A 12,405-nucleotide genomic window follows, 5' to 3' on the forward strand; every position below is an offset into this window, starting at 1 on the left:
GGATCGGTGTGAATAGTCCCCCAATAGAGATCTCTCCGCCTCCTTCTCTTCTTTTCACGGCCCACGATTTCAGCTAGAGGAATTGATCGAGTAACACAAACAACATGCTTATATCCGCAACATCTCCAATAGTGGTGTACCATCCCTAGTATTGTCCAAAACTCCACACAGTGCAATATCTAACAGCTGGAGCTCATGGTCGTTCACATTCCCAGTCTCTTTTCTAGCAAAAAGAGTGCATGTAAGGGACTTGTGAAAATACCTCAAGACAGGGCTCCTTATTTGAGCGGATTTGGAGCTTGTGGACTTGTAGGGGTTCTTGTCTCCTATTGTCAGCCATAGGGACCTCATTTCTTCTTTGCCAACCTCCATACCTTCCCACTACCAGATTTGAAGCTATATAGCTTCTCCATCTCTTGGAAACTGAGTCGGTAGTCCTTGTTCCTCACGGAGAAGGTGATGAACCCGATCCCCCCATCGGGTAGTAGGGTCGGGTGGTCCTCGAAATAGTGCAGCTTCAAGGTCGAAAGGCAATGGACCGTCTCCTCCTCATATGCTTCAAGGTGGGCTCGCATCAATTGGCCTAGGTGGCACATATCAAACAGGTACTCGACGTCTCTAGTGATGCCCAATTGCTTCATTGTTTCTCGGTGAGGGTAGCGGGTACCAACAAAGCTCATCTTCCGGAAAAACTTGAAGAGTCTCGCCGGAGTATCCACCTCCTTCTGCTTTAGCCTCCGAGAGGCTTGGCGGGTCCTCTCTCTCTGCTCCTCTTCTCTCTCTCGGTCCTCCTCCTCAGCGTGTTGATCCTCTTCCTCAACTGCTCTCTCAACCACCTTCTCAGCCTTCTCCGAAGCTGTTCTCTTCCCCCTTGCAACCGCAGTTCTGCTCCTTGATCGAGAGGTGTGGATCTCCCCTTGCTCTTCTCCTCCGGCATCAGAATCGACCTCCATAAGGTCGGTAAGGGTCTTTTTGGACGTAGACAGGTCCCTACGTCGAGGAGAACGGCAGACAGCACTCACCATTGGACTCGGTGAGCGAACTCGGGGGCCTACTCGATCGGTTACTTGAGAATCAGGTCAGGTGATGGATCGGGTTGTGCATCGGGTTCGGGAGGCCAAATGTCCTCCCAACGGTTGGGAATGTGGAACGTTTCCTCTTCCTTGAGACTCTCGAACTTCGACGGCATCACCTCCGGTTGTAGCAGCGGTGGAGGTTGATCTTCTTCCCTTCTTTTGGTAGATTTTAGCGATTGGCTCCTTGTTTGATTCCTTGAGAAGAAAAAGGCTAAGTCTCGAGGTTAATAGGGTTAGTCCCAAAGAAATCGAATAAAGCTCGAGTTTGAGAGAGAATAGAATAGAAACTTTGGAAAGCAAAAACTCTTGGGTTGAGAGATACTTATCGGTGATGGAAGGGGAGAGAATGTCGAAACCCCTTAAATAGGCTAGGGTTTGGTTGATGGGCTTCACTGAGAGTGGGCTTCCTTGTGGGATTCAGACTCCACTCGCCACCCGAGCAGGGACACGATCAGGCGCGTCGAGTACGGTGTCGGGTTGACCCTCGGGTTCCTCAATTTTCCTCTTCTTAATTTTCCTTTTCCTTTTTTTTTTTTTTTATAAAATTGCAAAAAGAGAAAAGGTAAATAAAAGTAAGTAAAACAAATAAGCTAAAATTAAGAGATACCTTTGGGACTTCCTCCCAGGTGAGCTTGTTTAAAGTCAGTAAGCTTGACTCTTCATGCTCCTTAAGCATGGGGTCCATGTGGAAGAGGTTCTGGAATCCTCTCCACTGCAGTAGGCTGGTTCAACAGATTTTCCAGGTCTTGTCCAGGTTCTAAGGCAAATGTGGTGTTGACCTCTTCAAGATGTTGCACCTTCCTTTGCTTGGTCTTTGTAAAGAAAGCTTGACCATCAATGGTTGGCCTCTTAATCCCCTTCTTCACATCAAACTCCATCTTGAAATGCTCACCATGTTCTATTCTGATCTTGCCTTGCTTCACCTCGATCAGCGGATCATCCGGTTCCTTTTCCATATTGAGGATCATGAAGTCGGCAGGCACTTCCAATCTTCCAATCCTGAGAGGCAGGTTCTCCAGGATACCAATCGGATGCCTCACTGTTCTGTCGGCCAGAACCAAATACAATTTACTTGGTTTAAAATTAGTGAATCCTAGCTTGTTGGCAACTGAAAGCGGCATAATGCTAAATGAAGCTCCAAGGTCGCACAAACAGCTCTTGAAGAACCGAAGTCCTATCGAACACGGCAAGGTGAAAGAGCCAGGATCTTCAAGTTTTTCCTCAATTTGCAGCTCACGATCCAAGCAAACTCCACTTCTCAGAATTTCAAAACCGATCTCCTTGATAGCTTCCTTGACCTCATCCTCCAATCGAGCTGCTTCCTTGGCAGCTTCCTGCTGAAGCTCGTGTGGGAGCAAAAACTTAGGTGGTGGAGCTTTACGCTTAGCCATTCGCTCTGCAAGCGCCTCCAGCTGGATGTCAAGTGCAGTATTGAACCTTTCCTCTAACTCCCCTTCTACTAGTGCAGGTGGTTGAGGCTGATCTATCTTTTCAACATCTACTCGATGCATCATCCAATCAACACCATCGTGTAGGTCATCGGGTTCCACTTCGGGTTGTTCTTCGGTTTACGATTCTCGAACCAGTGCTCGATCATCAACTCGATCAGTCTCTTCGGGTGAAGACTCGGGTTCATACTCGGATATGTAGTACTTGGCTTCATTTCGCATTGGGTGTTCCACCTCCTCCCCATCTTGATCATCACTGTCCCCAATGAGGTAGTCCTCATAGTCATCATCAAGGAAGATGGCTTGAGCAGTTGCATAATCCTTGGGGTTTTGAACAGCCTTACCTGGGAGTTGGTTGATCTTTGGGGCTGGTTGGTTGTTGTGATGGCCTTCCAGGTATCGAACCTTTGTGTTAAGTGATTCGTACATGGAATTGAGATCATTGTACCCTGAGTCGATCTTGTTGATCATCTCTGCGAACCGTTTCGCGATGTCCATAGAAGCGGTAGCCTGATTCTGAATCATTTGCTGAATGAGACCGCATAACTCAGCTTCTTGTGATTGGTTTGGTGGACCTTGGTGTTGTTGGAATACAGGTGGTTGGTTGTAGGTTCCTGAATACTGCTGCTTAGGTGCATAACCTTGGTTGTATTGGACAAAAGGCTTATGTTGGATCTGGTTCCCTTGAACTGCAGATGGGTAAGTTTGGTCCTGAGGATTCGCAACATTCGGGTTCCGATAAGACAGATTCGGATTCGGCTTGAAGTTGTTGTACCCTCTGTTGTACCCTCCTTGGTTGTTGATGTAGTTAACATCCTCTAGTTGCATAGTCTCCCCATCTTGTTGTTGAAACTGCTCTTCCTCTGATATAGCATGAACATGCTTCTGCTGGTTGAGGAGTTGATCGAGCTTGTCATTGAGGGCTTTCATGTCCTTCTTTTACTTGGCATCTTCCTCTCCTGTAGATCGCACAGAGCGATCATATTCCTCATTGTAGTTGCCATCAGATTGAGCCAAGTTCTCAACTAGGTCCCAACCTTCATCAACATCTGTGTTGAGGAAGTTACCATGGCTTGCGGTGTCCAGCAACATCCGTATCTTGGGGACCACGCCTCGATAAAGTGTGCTCAGCAATGAAGCATTACTGAAGCCGTGATGTGGACATCGAGTAGTGTATCCCTTGAAACGTTCCCAACCTTCACTGAACGTTTCGTTGTTCCAAAACCGGAAATGTCATTTCGCAGCCTTGCGGTTCTGGAGTTGGAGAAGAATTTGTCCAAGAATGCCTTCTTGCACGCTTCCCAAGTGGTGATGGACTCCTTAGGGAGCGATTTCTCCCAGATTCGTGCTTTGTCTCCCAAAGAGAATGGGAAAAGCCGGAGCTTGAATCCATCTTCACTTACTCCATTGATCTTAGTGAGGCTACAGAGCCTATCAAATTCATCTAGATGATCCAATGGGTCCTCCATTGGCAATCCATGAAACTTATTGCTCTGTATCATCTGGATGAGATTACTCTTGATCTCAAAATTATTGTTCTGCACAGCTGGTGGCACAATGCCATTCCTTTGTGTGTGAGTAAATGGAGCATCTCCTGCTCCTATATTGGTCCTTGCTTGAGGAGCTGGTAGACCGTTCTGATTATTCATCGTCTCCTCAATGATTGATGGTTCTTGTTGAACTTGTTGTTGTCTGAGTAGCTGAGGTCTGTCGATGTTGTCGATGAAAGGACTCAGGTTCTGGCTACCTCTGGATCGTGTTTGCATGCACAGGTATGTGTCAGAGTGTGTACACGAGGATCAACTCGATCCAGATGATCGAGTGAAGGGTCGGGTGGGTGCTCGGGTTGTACCTGAGATTCAAAACAAACAATGCGAAAGCAAACAAGTCAGTATCCAAACCAAATATAAACAAACGAACTTGATCTAGCAAGCGCTGAAATCCGAAACGTAGCAAAAGTAAAACAACCAAATGGCAACGGTGCCAAATTGATAGACAGGTTTTCACCCAGGGTATCAATCCCCTATGCAGTTGTAGTACAAAGGGTTATCAATCCAAATTGTTGTGTATTGCTATCAGGAAGGATATGATCAGAACAATGCAAGTCAAGCCAAGCAATTAGGGTTTTGGTTCTAACGATTCCTAAAATAAACAAAGTAAAAGAATATAAACAAGTAAACCACACGACCTAAGCACTCGATGCAAGCAATCGAGTACATGATCGAGTGGGGTGATCGAGTATGCAAGTGAGATATGAACAGCTCGAGGTATTACTCGATACAGGTTATCGTGTACCTGATCGGGTAAGTAGTCGAGTAAGTGAAAGAAATGCAAATAAATAAAATACGAATGTTCCTAAGGATGGGGGTAATCGAATCGTAAGTGTTCTAGACCAGTATGGATGCCTTACATGCCTTAAGCAATTATTTCCTATACAATGAACCTCTAAGACCTTGTCACCACACTTTCGCACTAGCAACAATCAACCTTGAACACATTACCACACTGTCGCACTAGCAATATGAACAAGCAGGCATTAAGAACGATTCATTATTGTCAGTAGAATTAAACTCATCTAATTTTGTTACTCAGAGTTAAGTAAACCTCTAGCATTGGCTAAATCAAGCATTTTATCTACTCCTTTCAGCCTGTAGCATTTGTAAACGCCCTAGATCTAATCTCAACCTTTCGGTCTGTTGACAGCATTAAGAGCACAAATCTAGTAGAAAATCTATCAATCATTTACAATCAACTAAAGCATCCTAACCGATCAAGAACACAAAATCATCTATCCCATCCCTAGAAACTTTACTACACTACTCGGACATAGAAGCGAATAAAAAAGCAATCAAAATGAATGAAAATGACATTGTATTAAAAGATAGAGTAGAGTAGAGAAAGTAAAGGATAGAAATCTAAGAAAACTACAAAATAAAAATGCAAAACAAGTAGAAAAATGTTGACTCGCTCAGTCCTCTCACAGGAGCTCTCGCTCTCTGGTTTGAGGGTTTGCGGCGTGCTCCTTTGCAAGCTAGGGGAAGAGGGGGTTTATATATGGAAACCCATTTTGACCTAGCTTCCCAGACTTGCCCGATGATCTACTCGATGGGGTACACGAGGGTGAAGTCGGGTTACTCCTCGGGTGGATCTTCGGGTTGCTCTTCATGCTCTTGGATCCTCCTCGATCGTGTTGGGATTCGGACTTGTTCTTGCAGCTCGATGGCTCCTTCGGGTACATGCTCGAGTTGTCCTTGTTTTCCCCCATTTTTGGCTCTTTAGCACCTGTTTTCATCCAAAATATGCAAATGCAGAAATGCAACACCCTAAATGCTCTAAAAGTAAATTCCAACAGTAAATGACCTAAAAATGCTAAGTTAGAGGTATGAACAATGCAAAATATGGACAAAAAAGGATGCTAAAAACATGTAAATTAGAGAGTTATCAGGGGGCAAGCATGCGCAAGGAACCAAGAGGAAGTGGGAGGCTATGTAGAGGCTGAGTTGTGCAAGGTGCTACGGGTGTGGTAGCATAGAGCACAAGGTAGCTACTATCCCCAAAGGAGTGCTACGAAGGTGGCTCAGTCAGCGGTTCGTGAATGCAATCATTATAGGGAGCCTTTGCACATCAAGCCTAAGTGTCCCAAGTTGCAACAGTGCAACATGTGGTGCAGTAGGTGGCACGGATTGAGCAGGCACCACGGGTGTACACGACGGTGGAGGCTGGTGGAACTAGTGTCGGGGCGATCACATGTATAATTTCTGGTACCCAGACTTTGTGAATTCAGTAGGTTCAGATTTTATGTTTTGCTTGTGATAAAGTGTTAGGTTCTCATCAGATGAGGTTTGTGTAGGGATCTTGTTGGAGGGCGGGGTTAGGTCCCACATTATGTTTTATTTAGGAGGAACTCATTGCTTCATTAATCCAGAGTGCGCAGAGAGCGCTAATACCCGAGGAGATCCCGGGGAGCGAGCGGAAGTTGTCATAGTTGCGGGAGGCAAGTTTCCGAGAGTTATTGGACAGGCGAGAGGAGATGAAATTCAGGTCACAGGGGAGTCATGGCCAACGGACTTGCTTATCAGCCTAGTGGAGTTGTATGATGTTGTCCTTGGGATGGGGTTATATCGACATATGGTTCATCTTGATTGTCATCGGGATATAGTGGAGTTTGAGTGTCTAGGAGGGAAGTTGGTATTTGAGGGAGTGAGAGCGACTTCGGGGAGTCTCTTGATCTCGGCCATGCAGGCTGGGAAGATGATCAAGAAGGTCTTTGTGACGGTCCTTTGGGACTTGTAGCTTGTTTAGGCGATCCTTCGAGATTTGTGGTCTTCATGTCGGTCCTTCGGGACAATTGGTCTTCGTGATGGTCCTTCGGGACGAGTGGTTTTTGTGACGGTCCTTCGGGCAAGTGGTCTTCGTGACGGTTCTTTGGGATGTGTGGCCTTGGTGGCGGTCCTTGTTAGGACAATTGTTTAGCCTTTCTGGCGGTCATGTTTAGGACATTTGTGTGGCCTTGGTGGCGGTTTGTTTAGACATTTGGCCTTTGTGGCGGTCTGTTTAGACATTTGGCCTTTGTGGCGGTGTTGTTTAGTACATTTGTCGGCTTTAATAGCTGCCCTTATGGCATGTTAATGATCCTTGTGTGGTCCTGAGTTATTCAAGTGATGGAATATGTGGTTGGTAGGACATTGTGATGTGTTACGCGAACCATGGAAAGGGAACCTGGTTAGGAGATAGGACTCAGACGTGTTCAGAATTGCTTTTTCTAAGGAAAGTTGATCTTGAACGACTCTTGGAGGAGTTCAGTTCTTCTAGTACCGTTATATCCTGAGACTTTGTGGCTTAATAATATGGCTGGTATATCCACTTCGGATGACGATCTGGGGAGCGCTGTAGGGTGGCAACCCGAGAGACAAATATTAGACTTCCTTATACATTATAGCATGCAGGCTTATGTCCGATGAGGAGCCAATGTTAAGGCATGCGAGCTAAGGCCTGATGAGGAGCCAATAAAAACTCAAGGTTCAGACCTATGAGTAAAGGAGAGTCCAAACGTCGAGAGCAAATAATGTCTTAAACGTGAGTCTATCGCCTGGAGGTGACCATTGTTTATCGGTCAGAGGAGGTGCGAGCCGTGGTAATGGTTGCACGGGAGTCCTTTACTGATGGTTGTTCAAGATTCGAGGACGAATCTATGTTGGTGGAGGAGAATTGTAAAATTCGCAAACCGGAATTCCGGTTTGGGTGGTGCATCGGTCGACACAAGGTTGGTTTTTGCGAGGCAAATTAAGTTAAACGCGTGTTTGGTTGCGTTTTGGGTTAGGAAAACCTTAAGTCGAGTTAAAGGGAGTTTTGTCGTGATTAGTCAAGTTTTAGGCTTTTTTAGAGAGAAAAGAAAGTGAGAAGTTGTTCTTGAGGATTTTGGGAGATTTGGGGCTGCTCTTGGGGAGATCTGTAGCTGAGATCGTTGTAGATCTGTCAGTTTCTTTTCTCTCCAGAATCTTATTTGGCAAAGGTGAGTGCATGACTATGGCTTATCTAAGCTTAATATTTTCTCTGATTTTTGTGTTTTATGTGTCATATGGTTGTTCTTTGGTTTGTTAGAGTGTTTATGCCTCACTTGGGGCCTTGCGAGGCTCTTTTGTGGTAATGGATCGTGTTTTTGGTGGTTTAGGAATGGAGATCCGGCAAGGAGCTTCGGGGAAGATGATACTCAACAAGACGGTCGATCGATGCACTCTGTGCATCGGTCGATTCACTATGTGCATCGGTCGATGCCATGTGGAGGTGTCGATCGATGCAATTAGGGATTTTGTGAAATATTGAGCATGCATCGGTTGATGCAGTGTTGGTGTCAATGCTGGCTTGCGCCGGTCGATGCAACCCTAGATGGTGTCGGTCGATGCATTGGTTGGTGTCAGTTGATGCAGTTGTCCTAGTTTGTTTGTTGATCGTTGTTTGTTGGTTAGAGTTATCTCAATTGCTTGTGTGTATAGCCCAGTAGATGGGAGGATTGCTAGGTTATTGGTTTCATGTGTGTTGTGGTGCAGGTAAAGACAAAGTGTGATCGTGAAATCAAAGGCGATGAAGAGGAAGATGTTATAGTGGCTCGTTGATGTGATGTCTGCCTTCTGTTAGGTTGCTAGAGTTGAGTCAGTAGAATATTACTAGGTTTTTGGTTTCATGTTTTTATGACTGGTTGAATTATCATCTGTTATTGGTTTATTTAGGCCTAGGCAAAAAAACCGGAACCAAAAATTTGAACCGGAACCGACCCGAAAATATGGACCCGAATCCGAACCTGGAACCGGTTAAATACCCTATTGGGTCCTAATCTCCTAAACCAGAAAACCCAGAACCGAACCGAGAACCGAATGGGTAGTCGACATACCCGAAATAAAATAATATATATAAAATATTAGTTATAATTTGTTTCTTTATAACATAGTTGTTCAAAACTATAGCTTAAAATTCAAAAATATTAATTTTTTATAGATCAAAATAAAAAATATAACCAAAATTATATTGAAATGTTTAGCTATATATTCAAAAATTTAACCAAAATTTTTAAAGTTTTTTTAAATATTAAGCATTAAATTTTTGGATAATCAGGTAAAAGTTGGGTATTTTGGGTAATCGTTAAAATTTTGGGTAATCGGGTACAAAATACCCGAACCCGAATGATGCCTGATTTTTTTGGGTATTTATAGGTTCTGAAATTTTAGACCCGAACCCGGTAAGACCCGAACCAATATTTTCTATTTACCCTATTGGGTTCTAAACACCTCTACCCGAAAGACCCGAACTCGATCTGTTTGTACCCAAACCCGACCCGGATACCTGAATGCCCAGAGCTAGGTTTATTAATTATTGGTTTATTGGTTATTGATTAATGTTATCTTTTGGTTATTTCTACGGCTGGTTTGAATGTGGTTAGGTGGTTAGTTAATATGAGATCACTAAATTTTTATTATATTAAAAAATGGGTATGGTCGTTTCAATATTAGATTAAAACAAAATAAAAAAAACGTTATCTCTATATTAATAACATATTAGAAAGCGAGAATAAGAACTATAATTTTTGATAAAATTTTACAAATAAAGTTTTGAGGGAAAATAAGATTGATATGAGAATGCCACAACCTAAATGGATACGGTTTGTGGCCAATTCCTTGATATGCAGGATCCAACACTTTTGTTGAACGAGACGACATAGAGACGCCAATGAACCTGGTGGGTAAAAAAAAAAAAGACTACAGAACAAAGTAAAAAGAATTTGAGATTGTCATCAACACTCAGCTGGTTTGGTACAACATATAGTAAATCAGGACCGGCTCAAAAATTTATTGGGCCTGGTGCTACAATAATTTTTTTTAAAAAAATTGTAGGCTAAAATATGTATTTTAAAATTTGGACCCTTTTTTGATAATTATTAGATAATTTAGAACCTTCAAATGCAAAGAAAAAATTGTAAAAAATGTGTACACAAACAATTACAATCTAGTTGAAGATGAGATACATACCCCAAGAGCCGGGCCTGAGTAATAGGTACCTATTACACTCTGCACACCCTAAGAGTGTGCAAATATAGTTTTGAGTCGGGTCTCAGTAATAGGTACACAAACAATTACAATTTAGTTGAAGATGAGATACATACTGATAGATTTAGAGGAAACTTTAAAAGTAAAATAATTTCTCTCATTTTATTCATTAGCCTCTAGGCTTGTATTTATACAAGAGATATAACTTGTATATATTCAATAATAATAAATCTACTTATTTACCAATAGGAGAATATTACACAAATATTAACTTTCCATTCAACTCGATCTCGTAATCTCCGAGATCTCCTAATACCCTCCCGCAAGCTCATACGTGATAACACGTATGAGATTGGACGATCATCATCACATCATCTTCACGGTCTTCATACTCACTATAGAGTCATCAAAGGCGTTATACATCGCCATAAGGTCACGAATTCGGTGGAGAATGTGTATCTCCATTGATCTCAAAATCACAAGTTTAAATCATTCTTCGAACTTCTTGTTCATAAAGAAACTTGTGTAGTGGTCATGGTCATATTCAGGTTTGTCCTCCTCGGATCAACATCGTATCCGTCAGATTCATCACTTTGAAAGTTATCTTCGTGGCTCCATCTTGTTTGTAGTAAAAGATGAATCCACATGAAGACTCGTTGGACTAGCACAACCACGTGGATTGTGGTTGTGTTCATGTCATCTTTTGTAGTAATGACAACATCAACAACGACTTCTTCTTCTCTTTTTTTTTCACTCTTTTTTTTTTTTTGTTTTTAGATATAGATTAAAAATTCAAACAAAACAAAGCAAACTAATAACTATAGAAAATTAAGAATATTCCAACAAAGATAGATTGAAGGAAACAAGGTCAAAGAAAAGAAGATGAAATCGATAGGAAAACATAGAGTTTTTTTTGTTTTTTTTTTGTTTTTTAGAATGCGGAAATAACACAATCATAACTCATAGGAATTAGGATCAAGGCTATGATATCATGATAGATTTGGAGGAAATTTTAGAAGTAAAATAGTTTCTCTCATTTTATTCATTAGCCTCTAGGCTTGTATTTATACAATAGATATAACTTGTATATATTCAATAATAGTAAATCTACTTATTTACCAATAGGAGAATATTATACAAATAACAATGATTTGAAACCCGGACCGGACCGGCCGGTTGAACCGGTTTAACCGCGAACCGGAAGGTATGCCGGTCCGGGTTATATTTAAAAATTGGTTACTTAAAAACCCGGATAGAACCGGAAAAATCCGACTAAAACCCGTCAATCCGTGGTTGAACCGGCGGTCTGGGTTAAACCCAACATCTAATTATCAAATTTGAAGGAGTAAGTATAAAGTAATTAATGTAGAGACCAGCTATATATAGAAGGAATCGAGTATTTCTTCCTCTAACTTTTCCGATGTGGGACAATATATTATTTCTAAGAGTGTGGTTTCCTTCATTTTGTTCGGTCACGTCTATTTTTTTTAATTTTGCTCGCGTGAAAAACTCTTTACCAGTTCTACTATATTTTTATATGTATATTTCTATATTGTGAAATTCAGTAAACTGTTGACCCACGGTTGGATCGGGTCAACCTATTGACCCGGTGACCTGGAAGGTTATCCGGTTTGCTTTCCGGGTCGGGTTTCAAAACATTGACAAATATTAACTTTCTATTCAATTCGATCTCGTAATCTCCGAGATCTCCTGATACATACCTCTTCATTAAGACATCAGATTTTCCCTTTTCTCTTTATCTTAAGAGGTATCTTACGTAATTTTACGTCTCTCTCTCTCATTATTTATTTTGTAAATTAATCCTCTTCTCTCTTTTGTTTATTGTTTATGTATCTGTTGTTGCTCTCGGATCGACACGCTTTTGCATGTGTTTTGGTGATTTTGCTTTGGATATTTGTTTGTTTGTTTTGTAGATAAGGTTTACTAAATCTGCCCAATTCTGCTCGTTTTAGGTGTTTTGTTTGTCTGATCGATTCTAGGTTTTGGAATTCTCGGGTCCATGAACTTCTTAACCTTTTGCTTAAACTGGTTTTGTTGATGTTCTTTTGCAGAATGGCGAGCCAACCAGCTGGAGGTGCCAAGCCACATACGGTCCAGCTGGATATGCTGCTATTGTCGGTACCAGTTTGCCTTTTATTGTCAGGCCAGGATGTGCTCATTAAGGAACCTGAACGAATTCTGTAGCGTAAGATAGTCAACAGCCAAGGTCGTGCTGCTACCAAGGTTCTGGTCAAGTGGATGAATGAAGAATAAGAATCTGAAAAGAATAAGGTTCTGGTCAAAATCAAAAAAAAAAAGTGGTGGGAGTTTCTTATTCTACAA

The 12,405-nt window shown here is 42.2% G+C and overlaps 1 pseudogene; it reads left to right on the forward strand.

Annotated features, from left to right (window-relative positions):
* Positions 1-3,671: 3,671 nt before the first annotated feature.
* Positions 3,672-3,771, forward strand: LOC147921345 (small nucleolar RNA R71; annotated as a pseudogene).
* The last annotated feature ends 8,634 nt before the right edge of the window (positions 3,772-12,405 follow it).

Source organism: Camelina sativa, chromosome 18 (genome assembly GCF_030686135.1).
Source record: "Camelina sativa cultivar CO46 ecotype springtype chromosome 18, ASM3068613v1".
In the NCBI taxonomy this organism is placed as follows: Eukaryota; Viridiplantae; Streptophyta; class Magnoliopsida; order Brassicales; family Brassicaceae; genus Camelina; species Camelina sativa.